Raw genomic sequence first — 16,049 nt, 5'->3', positions numbered from 1 at the left:
AAACACTGGAGGAGGGAAACGACCTCGCTTGGCTGGTAAGAGAATGAGAGTTAGAGACATGCTACAAGTTAGTGAGCTCTTTACCAGCCTTTCAACAACGAGTTAGCACAGCAGGATAGATCTGTTGTGAAATTTCACTAATGGGACTTCCTGTTTCATACTGCAGGCCTGGGAAGTAAACACTTGCCTAAAAATGATGAACATAGAGCACAAGGCTTTCTGCAAGCTCCGCCGCTCCATGCACCCCACCTCGCCAGCTGACATGTGAGTTCCATGTACTGCCCCGCATATGACTTGATCCATTTATCTACACATCTGGAACTACGCAGAAACAGACTAAGAAAGTGTTCTAAGTGAGTACATTGCACATCGTTTAGCTTTGTTTTCTCCTTATTGTTGATTTCAGCGATCCTAAGGTCCACAGCACCGTGGAAAGAGCTGTGAGGAGCATTCTGGGCGAGCAGTCCAATGAGCCCCGTAGCAACCTGCTCAGCCCATCTCAGGTGGTGGTGGAGGTGGTGCCCAGGCTCCTCCTGGCCCTGTGGCTTCAGCCAGAGGAAGGCCATTCAGAGCACCCAAGAGAGAGAGACTTAGAGAGCACTCTGACAGGTGCCGTTTGTCATGACATCTTAGTAGAACCTTTCAACTGGCCAGTGTTTAGAAGCTACGGTTTGCATTTGTTCACATTCTGTTCCTCTTTTTTCCCTTTCCAGAGGATGTTGCTGTGGTCATCCCGGATGTCACCCCACACGTCACCAAGGACGTGGCACTGGAAGTTCCATGCAGAGCTAGGAAAGGGGCAGTCCGGCTATTATTTTGCAATCTTTGGAGGGCAGTGTGCTGCTGCCCCTGCCACAAGGAAGAGGAGAAACAATATTAATTATTCATCAGACCTTCAGAAATGGGATTGAACCATAGACCATTCAATTATTCGCATTATAATTGGACTCAATTCTGCTTTTCTTCTGTTTACTACTTAATTTCAGAACATTTCTATAAACTTTCACTTTGCAAGTGTGGAGTAGGTTATGTAAATAAGTGAGAAACATCACAATTTTAATGCTTTTAATTAAAAAAAAGGGGCCCTCAACCAACGTTCAGTTGAGGTGCAACCAAATATTTGAATCATCATAGAAAAGGAAAAGGAGCAACTCTTGCTCACTATAAAAAATGCATTGTTTTATTCAGGCAAGGTTAAAAGATTAACGTTTTGGCCTAGTCTGTGATGATATGCAAGTTGTGTTTGTAGCAGGAAAAGGGTGACCCCTTTAACGAAATGGGACTTGTCAATTCTTGAATAAAAATCTTTAATGAACATGAATTTATATACAATTGACTTGAGGATCAGAGCAGGCAGGCTGACTGGCTAGCCCTGAAGGCCCTCTGCCTCTACCTGTGTGGTTCATCTCAACCAAGAGGTTGTGTGGGTTGTCTTTCTCTCTGTGGGTGTGAATCACTATGACCTCTCCCTCTGCCTGCCATTTGGCTGATCAGAAGCCTTCTGCTCTTTCTTGCTCACATGAACAGGAGGAATGGCCTCTGGGGTAATATCCTCCTCTATCTAACGCCTCGTCCACCTCCTCTTTCTGACTGTGTTCGACTGACGTCACTTGTTCTCTCTCCCTGGGTGTTGGATAGTTCCTCCTCCTCTGTGTCTCTGTGATGGTGGAGGGAGTTATCCTGTTCCGGCTCCCTCTAAGGGTGTGCACCGTAATCTCTTTCGGTGTGTTGAGGGGTTCAGTGGTTTTGAAGGGAGTCTGAAGTTCGATCTCTAGCGATGAGTGTGGGGTCTGTCCCGTGGTGGTGTCCCCATCCCTCCTAAGGAGAAGCCCCTGAGACACCAATTAAAGGCACTTCCGGTTGGCACAGGAAGCTATAGGTAAACAAATATTTTGCTTTGGGTATTCTCTTACAGAATCCTGAGTTTAAAGTCTTTATGTTAAGAATTGACTGATCTACCCAGGGTTGAATGCAGTCATTTTCACATTTGCAGGTTATGTACATCAAAATACATTTTGGGTGAATTTAACCACTTCCGGTTGCTCCAGGAAGCTTAGAATCGACACAGGTAGACCTCATAGTGGCCTGATGGATTGGCATTGAAGACAGGTTCATAAGGCATTATTAACCCACATAGGCTCCAGGTTGAATTTAGGGGAGCTGTCAATGTATTCCTATGGGGAGAGATGTCATTGTAATCTGTGAGATCAAAAAACCCTGTTTTATTTTTAAGGGTTAATGCCACACGGTCAAGGTAAGGCTTGCATGGATTGGAAGGACGTTAGGAACATTCCTGTGGTTGAATTGTCCTTCTAAACCTAACGGTTCTCTCACTGTCACCCAAAAGCAAATGACGTTGTGGGGCAGGCTTCATTTTGGGCTTACTTTTCTCATGGTCGCTGCGCTCAGACCGAGCGAGCTACGGTCAAGCGGGATATCTCGTTGAACTCGGCATGGCCTAGAGATTACGGTGATGCCATTTGTTATTTTTTAGTGTTTATTTCAGCCTGTCTGTGTAAGTTTCTAGTTCAAATTGTGCTTCCTGAACAGCAGTAGTACAGTCTACAGCAGGACTTTATTGTTTATTTCACTTTTGTTTATTATCTACTTAATTTGCTTTGCCAATGTAAACATATGATTCCCATGCCAATAATGCCTAAATATTTGTTCCTACCTTCACAGACAACAACACAAGACAGTGAATGTTTAACACTTACAAATTAAGTGACAAACTAAATATAAACCTTAAAGAAAGCACAACACAAAGAATTACTCAACTAGTTATTTAATAAAACAGAACAAACCTTTACATTATAAAGAATCACACCAAAATAGAAAATTGAACAGACAGTTAGAATATAACCTTAAAGAAAGCACAACACAAATAATTACTAAACTAGTTATTTAATAAAACAGAACAAACCTTTACATTATAAAGAATCACACCAAAATAGAAAATTGAACAGACAGTTAGACTAAATTACACACATTTTACACTTCTAAAATGTAAACAAGCACACCAAAATTGAAAATCAAACCAAACAAAATCAGAACAGTATAAATGTGAGAGTCTAAAACAATCTACATGACTATTTGGAAGAGGAAGTCTTGTTGTTGGTCGGCTCCCCTTCCTTCGAGCTGCATCAGGGGTCCCCTCCTCTCTTTTGCACCTTCTCCTGCAGCTTTAACCTCCTTGAGGCAATGGCATTTTTTAGTCTGACTTTATTTGAGTTTAGTTGTTGCATCCCTTTTAATGTGACAATGAGGGACTGGTGGGGGGGCGACTTGAGCCTCACTTTGAGCGGTGAGACTAGCATGGGGCTGATGGCGACCTCCATGCGGCGTGTGCAGATGCTCCGCTTCCTCTTTGGGGTAAGTTCCATCTCCACCTGAGGATTGGTCACCTTGGAAGGTGTCTCCTGACAGAGCAAACACAAGAAATTAGATATATCTCAGAATTCACACTTGACTGTTACATAGTTTACAAGTACATTTTGATAATCAAATGTGTCCTGTCAGAATAGCTGATCTTACTGGAAGTTGTCTGGCCATCTGTTCCTCATCTTCATCCTCTTCCTCCTCTTCCGAGTCACCGGCGGACGTGCCAGACTCCTGGTACATCACCTTGGTCTCTTCAGGGGTGGTGCTCCTGTCGGAGAGGGAGGCATCCTCTCTCACCTTCTGCTTTCTTTCTCCTGAGGTGGAGGGCTGGTTCTCTGCGGCGACTGTGTTATCTTCCCCCTTCAGTGCAGCCTCAAAGAGTGCCCTGGTTTCATTTGCTTGGGTTGGATTTAAATTCATGGCATAATATTTGTCTGCCGTCTGGATGTTGTGGCACATGAAGTTGGCCACCCTTTCCCTGTCAACCTTTGGGAGCATGTTTTTTACCTGTAAGACACACACACACACACACACACACACACAAATATATGATATTATTGATATTACTTCAGACAACAATAGAATAGGATCTTACATTAATTAGATTCCTATCTAATCTGACCTACATGAGTGACAATGGAGGTCCTCAGGTCAGTGAATGAAGGACATTCGGGCAGACCCATCTCCTTCCACACCTCCCTCAGGTAGGCAGGCAGGTTCTTCATCTGAGTGTTTGTTGAATTGAAAAAGAAGTGCTGGGCCTTCTTTCCCCCTAAGAGACAGTGCTTGAATTTGAGGAAGTCGGAAAACCAGCTGTACTCCTCCTTTGTCAGCGACATCTGGACCATGCCGTACTCCCGATTTGTTTTGTGTTCCCCCACCTAATAGAAATTGAACAGAGAAAAAACACAAAAAAACACATTACGCTCCTGCGACTGCAATTGTTTCCAAAGATAACCAACCAAGCAAACAAACAAATAAACACAGCCAGCTGTATTTCATAGACTTACATTGATCAGGTACACCCCAGACTGGTCACATTTTGCCTCCTCCACCTCTTTCACCAACATGTTTTTATATAGGCCTGGTCTGTGGCCGTATATGGATGTAAAGTAGGCACACAGGTACCCATAAAACCTGTACTGATTCCTCTGTGTTTCTTCCAATGTTTCTGTGAACATGAAAATAAAAAAAGGCAGCTTCATAATCCCACTCCATAATGCATTCTATACATCTCTGACGTCTATAAGTGTGTAAAAACAGTGACATCACAGATTGAGAAAAACTTACTCAGCACTTGAGGGATTTTGGCCTTGGCAAGAGACTGGCACTCCAGCAGGCTCTTTTTGGACACCACCTTGCCTTCCTTGTTGTCCTTCACCTTTATCTGGTGAAGGGAAACTGGTCGTCTCATGGACTTGCTAATGCCCTTCATCAACCGGTTGATCCCCCTCCATTGGTTCACGGTCAGCCGGCAGCCAGATGGAGGGGTCTCCTCAGAATATTTAAGAAATGCACCAATAGTCAAGGTGTAGTGGTTGACTGTGGTGATTGCCTTGTTCTTCTGGAGGAATTGAACCCATCTAAAAACACACACACACACACACACACACACACACACACACACACACAAATCATACAATCAAATACTGTATTGTTGGTTAATGCTTGTGAGGCTAGAGAGAAAAAATAATTCTGCTTACTTCCTTATTTTGTCATGGTCTGTCAGGAAAATGAGAGAGGACTGGTAGGTCTCATTCTTCGCCATGTAGTTTAAAAATTGCGTCACCCTCTTGACCTTTGAGGCACAATTTTCACTCAGCTTATAATTTGGATTAGGGCCCTCACAGGTCTTCCTGAATCCCTCGATAAACACACCTAATCAAAAAAACATAACATTTTAGACTAGAATTACAATCTCATGAGGCTACATGAATCAGTCAGGTGGTTTATCATATTCTTTTCAAACACAAACTCTTGTCACTATTTGAAGAAACAGTACTTACTCATAGCAGAGCCCGGGAAGATGAGTTTGCAGCTTGACCCGGACACTGTAGGCTCCTCTCTCTGGTCCCCTGAACCTCTAGCTTGGTCCTGCTCCTCTTGATTTGTGTCTGTGTCTGACTCTGCCTGAAAGTTGAGGGCCTTCACCATGCCAATCCCCATCTGCCTTTTCAGCAGCTGGTACTTCTTTCTCAACCTTTGCAGATCAGAGATCAACTTAAGGTTGTCCTCTTTAATGGATTTGTTGGTCTCACTTCTTGTATGCAGTGCCTCATCCCTCTCTTTTACAGCTTTTTTCAGTCTCAGGATTGGTGCATGGCAGTGGCAGGAATCCTCTTTGCAGTCCACTTCCTCCTCTGCTTCTGTAGGTGAACATAACATTTCCTCCTCCTCCTCTTCTCTCCTTACCACAATGTCTAAATCTGTCGCCATAGGGATGTCAGGGGTCGATGCCCTCAACACCGCCAGCCTCTCCATCGTCAGCCGTCTCCTAAGGTCCTCTAAAACCTGTCTCCTCTGTGCTCTGTTGAGCTCTGAGTGGGAGTCTATATGCCGGTCCAGTCTGCTAAGATGTGTGGAGCATCCTGACACTGGACACTGCTCCTGCCTGACATTGACACGGCCTGACTGCCACTTACAGAGGAGTACCCTCTCCTCACTGTTCCTCACATGGTGTACATACCTAAGGTGCTGACTAAAGCCAACCACAACCTTATAGCATATTGGACATGAGCGCACTGGAGCCATCTATACAATTCTATACTATTCTATTCTATTCTATTGAAAAGGGAAATAATAGTAAATAAAACAACTTAACACAATCCCTTAAGCAATAAAGAAAGTACAGTGCTTCTGGCTGCTTAATTGATACTCAAAAATATACATGAAACCACTCCTCACCACTCTAGAATGCTCATCTCCTTGTTAGCTCAAAGTGAAATGCAGCCTATTAGAAAAAATCACTCTTCTCATTTTAAACTCTCCCCAAACTCCTCCCTCTCTCTCTGTCAGCACATGATCAAACTGTGTTTTTCCATTTGAGAATGCTCAGGATGAGGCCCCTACTCTGCTTGTAGTCAAATACATTCTATTATAGAAAATACTCCCCAAACTACTATATTGTCATCTCATAGTCAAATTATCTCATCTCATAGTCAAATTCTCCATTAAAAACAATCACATTGATGAGACTACTTTTTTTAAATGGTCCCTATGCTCAGACCAAGTGAGCTACATGAGATTACTTTTTTGCACGGTCAGACCGGTCTGAGTGAGCTACATGATACTACTTTTTTTGCATGGTCCCTGCGGTCACCGGTCAGACCGAGTGAGCTACATGAGATTACTTTTTACGCAGACAAAGCCTGCTACATGAGACTACTTTTTTGCATGGTCACTGTGGTCAGACCAAGTGATCAATACGGCTCGTGGGGGCTCATCTGGCCGGGGTTTCGGCGCTGATGTTCTGTGGGCGCGTTCGATTTCCAGCGGCTTGGTGAAGTTGATTATGCCTAGGACCTCCGGGATCCATTGATTGCAGCCATAACAAGTTAATCCCTTCTCTTAACATGTATGGCCCCAAAACATAATCAAGCAGCTGACCAATTACTTAAGACTTTAGTTAGAAGTTAACTGAGATTAATCAACAACTGGATACATTACTTTATTTCTAAAGTGAAACTTTCCTCCGCATTGGAGTATCTCTACAACTACAAGTTTAACCAGTATTTCAGTTGTTTTACCATCCCATGAAGAAGTGTGGCAGGCCTGTGAGGAAGGATCCTACAGCCATGAGGAAACAGCCCATAGCAATGAGCCTGGGCCGGTGCAGCTTCGCCCCAAAATGGCTGACCACAACCAGGAACAGCAGGTTACCTGCAAGAAACCACAACACTACAGTAGTCAGGAATCACAAATTATAAACATTTTTTTTTCTACTAAAAATGGCATATCAGTTTGGATACTAGACTGCAACAACAAAGCATCAAATAAAACAATGTTAGGGGTTTGACAGTAGAGTCATGGACAAAAGCCAGTCAATCAATTAATAGGAACAACTATAAAACTGGACAGTATTGAGAGCAGACTCTGATTGAACCACAAGAAAAATCAATCACACTGTAGTCTGTATCTGGTTTTTACTACATGAGTTCTGAAGCAACTCAATGTTATTGTTGATACCCATCTCAAAGCTGCCGTCTATGAGTCCGATGAGAGAGCTGGACAGGGAAAAAGTGTCTGAGTGATGGCACTCTTCATGTAGGTCCTTGACAGAGCTTTGGTGAAGGAGGCGAACGACAGGGCCACGATGAACTGCTGACAAGCACAAGAGAGAGAACATTAGTGTGTGTTTGTCCGTGTGTATGTGCATGCGTGGATGCGTGTGCAGACAGAGTACATGTGTAGCTGAGGTGGCCTGCAATAGTAAAAAGAACGGACACAAGTTTACGTCTGCCAAGTTCTGGCGCTTTCTTTATTCTGAAGAATGTTTTTTTTCTCTTGTTCAATTGTCTATTTTCTTGTTAGTACTTTGAAAATATTCACATCAAACAAGTGCACACTTTAAATTACACAACATAAATGCACTTTACCTAAAACAGAATTCAAAAATGTTTGGTTTCACATGAAAACCACAATGTATTTCACATTCATACAATAGAAACACCTATATATGAAACCATAAATAACTGAATTTTTTTCTATATACCGCTACCTCTATAGAAAAGTGACAACAATACATTCAGCTCCAGAAAATCCTCTCTCTCTCCTCTCTCTCTCCTCTCTCTCTCACTGTATGTACTAAAAGTCCACCAGACTGAGCGTGCTCGGCCAGTTTACCAGCTAGTGAGCACAATTTTACACAAAACAACCAATAACATCTAAAACCAACTCCGAAATCCCTAACAAATGGATTCTTGATAAAAAATCTCCTAGACTAAATCCAGTACAAGTCAGCTACTCAGTAAACATAGTCTCTGTAACTCGTAAATGTTTTTTTTTACCTCAGCTAGCATCAAGCTAACATATACTCTCACTCAATGTAAATACCTTCTTCTCTCACTCAGTTCGACACAGAGCCAAAACAAAACCTTTCCTAACGTGATAATATCTGGACAACGTTGTTAAATAGCATGTTATTACATATTGTGTATGTAGTTGAACGTTTGAAGTGCTGTTACATACCTGTAATAGTAAAAGAACAGACACAGTTTACCTCTGTAAAGTTCTGGTCCTTATTCTGCAGAATGGTGAGCGCTTGGCCTGAACTTAATGTTTCTCCTGCTACAACAGTACAACAGCGCCATCTATTGGCCTTATGGACTGCTGACGCTAAAGTATGTTGAAAATACCATTTAGATTCATTAAGACAAATACATAAACAATATGGGGGGGGGGATATAATAAATGGGTGTCTGTTTTTAGTTACTTTGTTTTCAACCCATTACACATGCACAATCATACATGTGCATTTAAAGCATCATTAAGAACCTTGAGTGTGGAACTGCAGGGCGTTTAGGCAAAAACCACATGAATTTCACATGTGAACACGGGAAGTGTTCCAAAAACATATTTGAATGTAATCTTATGTGAACTACAAATGTGAAAATCTGATCACGTTGTGTACCAAAATGTAATTTGTGCTCACATAAAATGTAAGTTGGTTACATGTGGTTTTTCTGTCAGGGCAGGAATATAAAATGCATTTTGATGTTACATGATCTTGAAAATGCAATGTTCTCTGAGGTTCTTCCATGATCCTTTCCATGTATTTTCCAGTTTACTTTCCCTCAGTCCTTTTCACTTTCCTTGGCAAAACAAGCTCTGTCCCCGAGACTTACTCAGAGCCACCATGAATTGAAGCAGCTTCTGATGGATTTTAAACCATTCAACAAATTGTTTTATAATGAAGAGTAGACCCAACTAAACACCCTGGATTCTTTACACACACACATTGAAGGGAAAAAAATCTCAAATTTGAACTCATCAGACCAAAGGACAGATTTCCACCAGACTTACAGTGCCTTGCGAAAGTATTCGGCCCCCTTGAACTTTGCAACCTTTTGCCACATTTCAGGCTTCAAACATAAAGATATAAAACTGTATTTTTGTGAAGAATCAACAACAAGTGGGACACAGTCATGAAGTGGAACAACATTTATTGGATATTTCAAACTTTTTTAACAAATCAAAAACTGAAAAATTGGGCGTGCAAAATTATTCAGCCCCTTTACTTTCAGTGCAGCAAACTCTCTCCAGAAGTTCAGTGAGGATCTCTGAATGATCCAATGTTGACCTAAATGACTAATGATGATAAATACAATCCACCTGTGTGTAATCAAGTCTCCGTATAAATGCACCTGCACTGTGATAGTCTCAGAGGTCCGTTAAAAGCGCAGAGAGCATCATGAAGAACAAGGAACACACCAGGCAGGTCCGAGATACTGTTGTGAAGAAGTTTAAAGCCGGATTTGGATACAAAAAGATTTCCCAAGCTTTAAACATCCCAAGGAGCAAGGATAATATTGAAATGGAAGGAGTATCAGACCACTGCAAATCTACCAAGACCTGGCCGTCCCTCTAAACTTTCAGCTCATACAAGGAGAAGACTGATCAGAGATGCAGCCAAGAGTCCCATGATCACTCTGGATGAACTGCAGAGATCTACAGCTGAGGTGGGAGACTCTGTCCATAGGACAACAATCAGTCGTATATTGCACAAATCTGGCCTTTATGGAAGAGTGGCAAGAAGAAAGCCATTTCTTAAAGATATCCATAAAAAGTGTTGTTTAAAGTTTGCCACAAGCCACCTGGGAGACACACCAAACATGTGGAAGAAGGTGCTCTGGTCAGATGAAACCAAAATTGAACTTTTTGGCAACAATGCAAAACATTATGTTTGGCGTAAAAGCAACACAGCTCATCACACTGAACACACCATCCCCACTGTCAAACATGGTGGTGGCAGCATCATGGTTTGGGCCTGCTTTTCTTCAGCAGGGACAGGGAAGATGGTTAAAATTGATGGGAAGATGGATGGAGCCAAATACAGGACCATTCTGGAAGAAAACCTGATGGGACTGGAGATTTGTCTTTCAACAAGACAATGATCCAAAACATAAAGCAAAATCTACAATGGAATGGTTCAAAAATAAACATATCCAGGTGTTAGAATGGCCAAGTCAAAGTCCAGACCTGAATCCAATCAAGAATCTGTGGAAAGAACTGAAAACTGCTGTTCACAAATGCTCTCCATCCAACCTCACTGAGCTGGAGCTGTTTTGCAAGGAGGAATGGGAAAAAATGTCAGTCTCTCGATGTGCAAAACTGATAGAGACATACCCCAAGCGACTTACAGCTGTAATCGCAGCAAAAGGTGGCGCTACAAAGTATTAACTTAAGGGGGCTGAATAATTTTTCTGTTTTTTATTTGTTAAAAAGTTTGAAATATCCAATAAATGTCTTTCTACTTCATGATTGTGTCCCACTTGTTGTTGATTCTTCACAAAAAAATACAGTTTTATATCTTTATGTTTGAAGCCTGAAATGTGGCAAAAGGTCGCAAAGTTCAAGGGGGCCGAATACTTTTGCAAGGCACTGTAGGTCCATTGCTCGTGTTTCTTGTCCCATGCAAGTCTCTTCTTATTATTGGCGTCCGTCCTTTAGTAGTGGTTTCAATGGAACAATTCAACCATGAAGGCCTGATTCACGCAGTCTCCTATGAACAGTGCATGTTGAGATGTGTGTGTTTCTTGAACTCTGTGAAGCTTTTATTTGGGCTCCAATCTGAGGTGCAGTGAACTCTGCTGAACCTATCCTCTGCAGCAGAGGTAACTTTGGGTCTTCCTTTCCTGTGGCAGTCCTCATGAGAGCCAGTTTCATCAAAACGCTTCATGGTTTTTGGGACTACACTAGAAGAAACTTTCAAAGTTCTTGAATTTTTCCGTTTTGACTGACATTCATGTCTTAAGTAAAGATGGACTTGTTTCTCTTTGCTTATTTGAGCTGTTCTTGGCATAATATGGACTTGGTCTTTTACCAAATAGGGATATCTTCTGTAAACCATCCCTACCTTGTCACAACACAACCTATTGGCTCAAACGCTTTAAGAAGGAAAGAAATTCCACAAATGAACTTTTAAGAAGGTACACCTGTTAATTGAAAAACATTCCTGGTGACTACCTCATGAAAAGGTTTGAGAGAATGCCAAGAGTGTGCAAAGTGGTCAAGGAAAAGGATGGCTACTTCAAAGATTCTCAAATGTAAAATATATTTTGATTTGTTTAACAGTTAATGCTTACTACATGATTCCAATTGTGCTATTTCATAGTTTTGATGTCTTCACTATTTTTCTAAAATGTAAAAAATTGTAAAATAAAGAAAAACCCTTAAATGAGTAGGTGTGTCCAGACTTTTGACTGGTACTGTATATATTGTGATATTGCAAATATGGTACAATCCAAGGGTGCAAAGCTTTTGGAGACTTACCCAGAAAGACTCACAGCTTTAATCGCTGCCAAAGGTGATTCTAACATGTATTGTGAATATTTCTGTATTTCATTTTCAATACATTTGAAAAAAAAATTAAAACATGTTTTTACTTTGTCATTATGGGGTGTTGTCTGTAGCTGGGTGAGATGATAAAAAACTATAATTTAATCCATTTGGAATTCAGGCTGTAAGAAAACAACATGAGGAATACGTTAAGGGGTATTAACACTTTCTGAAGGCACTGTATATCTGCAAGAAAGTGATAAATGAGCGACTCTTTGAAAGGGGGTCATATATACATTGCCTCATTTAAAAATAAAAATAAAGCTATCGTGCTATAATCGGCATAGTTTCTCAGACCAAATCTTTATTCTGGTTTAAACAAAGCAATCTGATCATGCTCCAGTAAAATTCACGCTACAGGGAATTTAAAAAATGACTTCTGCAAAGCACATATACATTGTCCAATCAACATCCACACATTGATTGAATTCTTCGGGTCTTTATTCAAACACAAACGGAATAAAATGCTCTTTCAGTTTTTTGTTGCAGGTTGTGCAATGTTCAAAAGTGTGTGAGAGATTGGCATCAATGTGTGTGTTTGTGTGTGGGGTCAAGTTTGGACGGTCGTACATTGTACATTTCAGGTCCATGGACAGCAGCAATATCGGCATAGCGATATCTGTCATTCAGCACCACATGACAGTAGACAGCGGCCATCTCGTGTGAAGTTGGCACTGGGGAAATCCCATGTAATGAGAAACAAGGCCTAGGAGGCAAAAAGACTGAAGGAGAAGACACCCACAAGAACTCTATGCTAAACTGTTCTGCCACATTCATTTCAAATGGTACATCTTTCGATTTGTAAATAATAGGGAATTCATCTGCAAATAATTGAAACTGATTATTCAAACTACACTGTACAGCTTTAGTGTGTCTCTGCATCATAGGTACAACTGTAAGCAATTCCGTTCTCAAATGTCTGTTTAATGTGAGAAGCAAAATGAAAAACACCTGTTAGACCATTACAATGCCGACTGTCATGCATTTTTACTATTACCAACAAGACAACGAAGTGATACGTGTCATGGAGGCTAAAAACGGAAACTTTCCTAACACCAAAAGTTCCCGCGCTGAGCGATACTGTTTACTACACTATTACGCATACAATCCAAGTCATACGTTTATTGTCATTCATACTCTTATTTTTAACCGACTATCTTTTCAAAAGTGTTCATTGTGTCAATTCAGAGCTCGGAAAAATATTGGAATAATGTGCTTAAGGGGACAAACACTCAAGGCGCACAACAGGAGAACAGAACAACCACAATTTCAATTGACAATCATTGCTTTAAATGGATGTGGTCGATGGATTTGTATAGGCATATATAAACAATGTATTTAACTTGTAAACCAAGGATGGATTAGTAGGTCTAAGCAACATGCACCTGGATAATCGGGTCATGAATCTGGACGGGCTCCTACGTCCTCATATACACATTATGACATAATACAGAGTTCAATGTTTAACGAAATAAAGACATAGAAGCATAATCAATTAAACAGGTTCTACACATTCCATTTCTCCATGGCAATAGAATGTAAACATTCTATTTTGCGCCAAACATCGCCAACAACTAAATTCTAAGTGCAGCATATTGGAGGACTCCACAGCCATTGATCATTCGCGACTGTAAGTCATTCCTGTTATCTCTAGAGCATCCCGTATATCTATAGTGCTGCATTTCTTCCCCATCTTACCATGGATAGGGTTTGGTGCATTCCGGAGTTCACTTATGGTCCCACAAAGGTAATCTTAGGATAAATTAATTTTAGCATACTGTAAATGCCTGTGCATAATGTGCATAACAAAGCATCATTATTTTCATGATCTTCAAAGGAATTCTGTAGGAGCAGCCTTAATTTTCAGACTCTGCAGGCCTGCTGGGAGGAAACATATTACAATAAACAGGTAAGATTCACCATACAAAAACATAAACAAGAGTTCTTAATATCACTTGCAAATTGTGAGGCATGAGCAGTTGTGAAATGTTGCGAGAGGCCCTTCTGAAAGTAAATGACATGGTATTTCGTGGCACGGTCTCACACCTTACCTCATCTTGCAGAAGAAGCTCATGGTCCACTATCTGCTGCTCCAGAGTCAAGGCCAGGTCCCTCCCCATGTCACCACGGAGCACATGAGCAACTGGCTGGTGTCTCAGGGCAAAAATCCCTTAGGGAGTGGTGAGTACCACGTCAGCACTCACCTTCACTGCCATTCCCTGCCACCAGCAGCACTCCAGGAGATGTGGGTAAAATAAACAACAGAAAAATCAGAAGCCAGGAAAGTTGAAATGCTCTGTGTTTTATTTGAAGGGTGTGGAAGGAAACCCTGGAGGAGGGAAACGACCTCGCTCGGCTGGTAAGAGAATGAGAGTTAGAGACATGCTACAAGTTAGTGAGCTCTTTACCAGCCTTTCAACAACGAGTTAGCACAGCAGGATAGATCTGTTGTGAAATTACACTAATGGGACTTCCTGTTTCATACTGCAGGCCTGGGAAGTAAACACTTGCCTAAAAATGATGAACATAGAGCACAAGGCTTTCTGCAAGCTCCGCCGCTCCATGCACCCCACCTCGCCAGCTGACATGTGAGTTCCATGTACTGCCCCGCATATGACTTGATCCATTTATCTACACATCTGGAACTACGCAGAAACAGACTAAGAAAGTGTTCTAAGTGAGTACATTGCACATCGTTTAGCTTTGTTTTCTCCTTATTGTTGATTTCAGCGATCCTAAGGTCCACAGCACCGTGGAAAGAGCTGTGAGGAGCATTCTGGGCGAGCAGTCCAATGAGCCCCGTAGCAACCTGCTCAGCCCATCTCAGGTGGTGGTGGAGGTGGTGCCCAGGCTCCTCCTGGCCCTGTGGCTTCAGCCAGAGGAAGGCCATTCAGAGCACCCAAGAGAGAGAGACTTAGAGAGCACTCTGACAGGTGCCGTTTGTCATGACATCTTAGTAGAACCTTTCAACTGGCCAGTGTTCAGAAGCTACGGTTTGCATTTGTTCACATTCTGTTCCTCTTTTTTCCCTTTCCAGAGGATGTTGCTGTGGTCATCCCGGATGTCACCCCACACGTCACCAAGGACGTGGCACTGGAAGTTCCATGCAGAGCTAGGAAAGGGGCAGTCCGGCTATTATTTTGCAGGCTTTGGAGGGCAGTGTGCTGCTGCCCCTGCCACAAGGAAGAGGAGAAACAATATTAATTATTCATCAGACCTTCAGAAATGGGATTGAACCATAGACCATTCAATTATTCGCATTATAATTGGACTCAATTCTGCTTTTCTTCTGTTTACTACTTAATTTCAGAACATTTCTATAAACTTTCACTTTGCAAGTGTGGAGTAGGTTATGTAAATAAGTGAGAAACATCACAATTTTAATGCTTTTAATTAAAAAAAAGGGGCCCTCAACCAACGTTCAGTTGAGGTGCAACCAAATATTTGAATCATCATAGAAAAGGAAAAGGAGCAACTCTTGCTCACTATAAAAAATGCATTGTTTTATTCAGGCAAGGTTAAAAGATTAACGTTTTGGCCTAGTCTGTGATGATATGCAAGTTGTGTTTGTAGCAGGAAAAGGGTGACCCCTTTAACGAAATGGGACTTGTCAATTCTTGAATAAAAATCTTTAATGAACATGAATTTATATACAATTTACTTGAGGATCAGAGCAGGCAGGCTGACTGGCTAGCCCTGAAGGCCCTCTGCCTCTACCTGTGTGGTTCATCTCAACCAAGAGGTTGTGTGGGTTGTCTTTCTCTCTGTGGGTGTGAATCACTATGACCTCTCCCTCTGCCTGCCATTTGGCTGATCAGAAGCCTTCTGCTCTTTCTTGCTCACATGAACAGGAGGAATGGCCTCTGGGGTAATATCCTCCTCTATCTAACGCCTCTTCCACCTCCTCTTTCTGACTGTGTTCGACTGACGTCACTTGTTCTCTCTCCCTGGGTGTTGGATAGTTCCTCCTCCTCTGTGTCTCTGTGATGGTGGAGGGAGTTATCCTGTTCCGGCTCCCTCTAAGGGTGTGCACCGTAATCTCTTTCGGTGTGTTGAGGGGTTCAGTGGTTTTGAAGGGAGTCTGAAGTTCGATCTCTAGCGATGAGTGTGGG

The sequence above is a fragment of the Oncorhynchus mykiss genome, chromosome 20 (assembly GCF_057628025.1).
Source record: "Oncorhynchus mykiss isolate SJ-2025 chromosome 20, ASM5762802v1, whole genome shotgun sequence".
Taxonomy (NCBI): Eukaryota; Metazoa; Chordata; class Actinopteri; order Salmoniformes; family Salmonidae; genus Oncorhynchus; species Oncorhynchus mykiss.
This window is presented reverse-complemented; position numbering follows the sequence as displayed.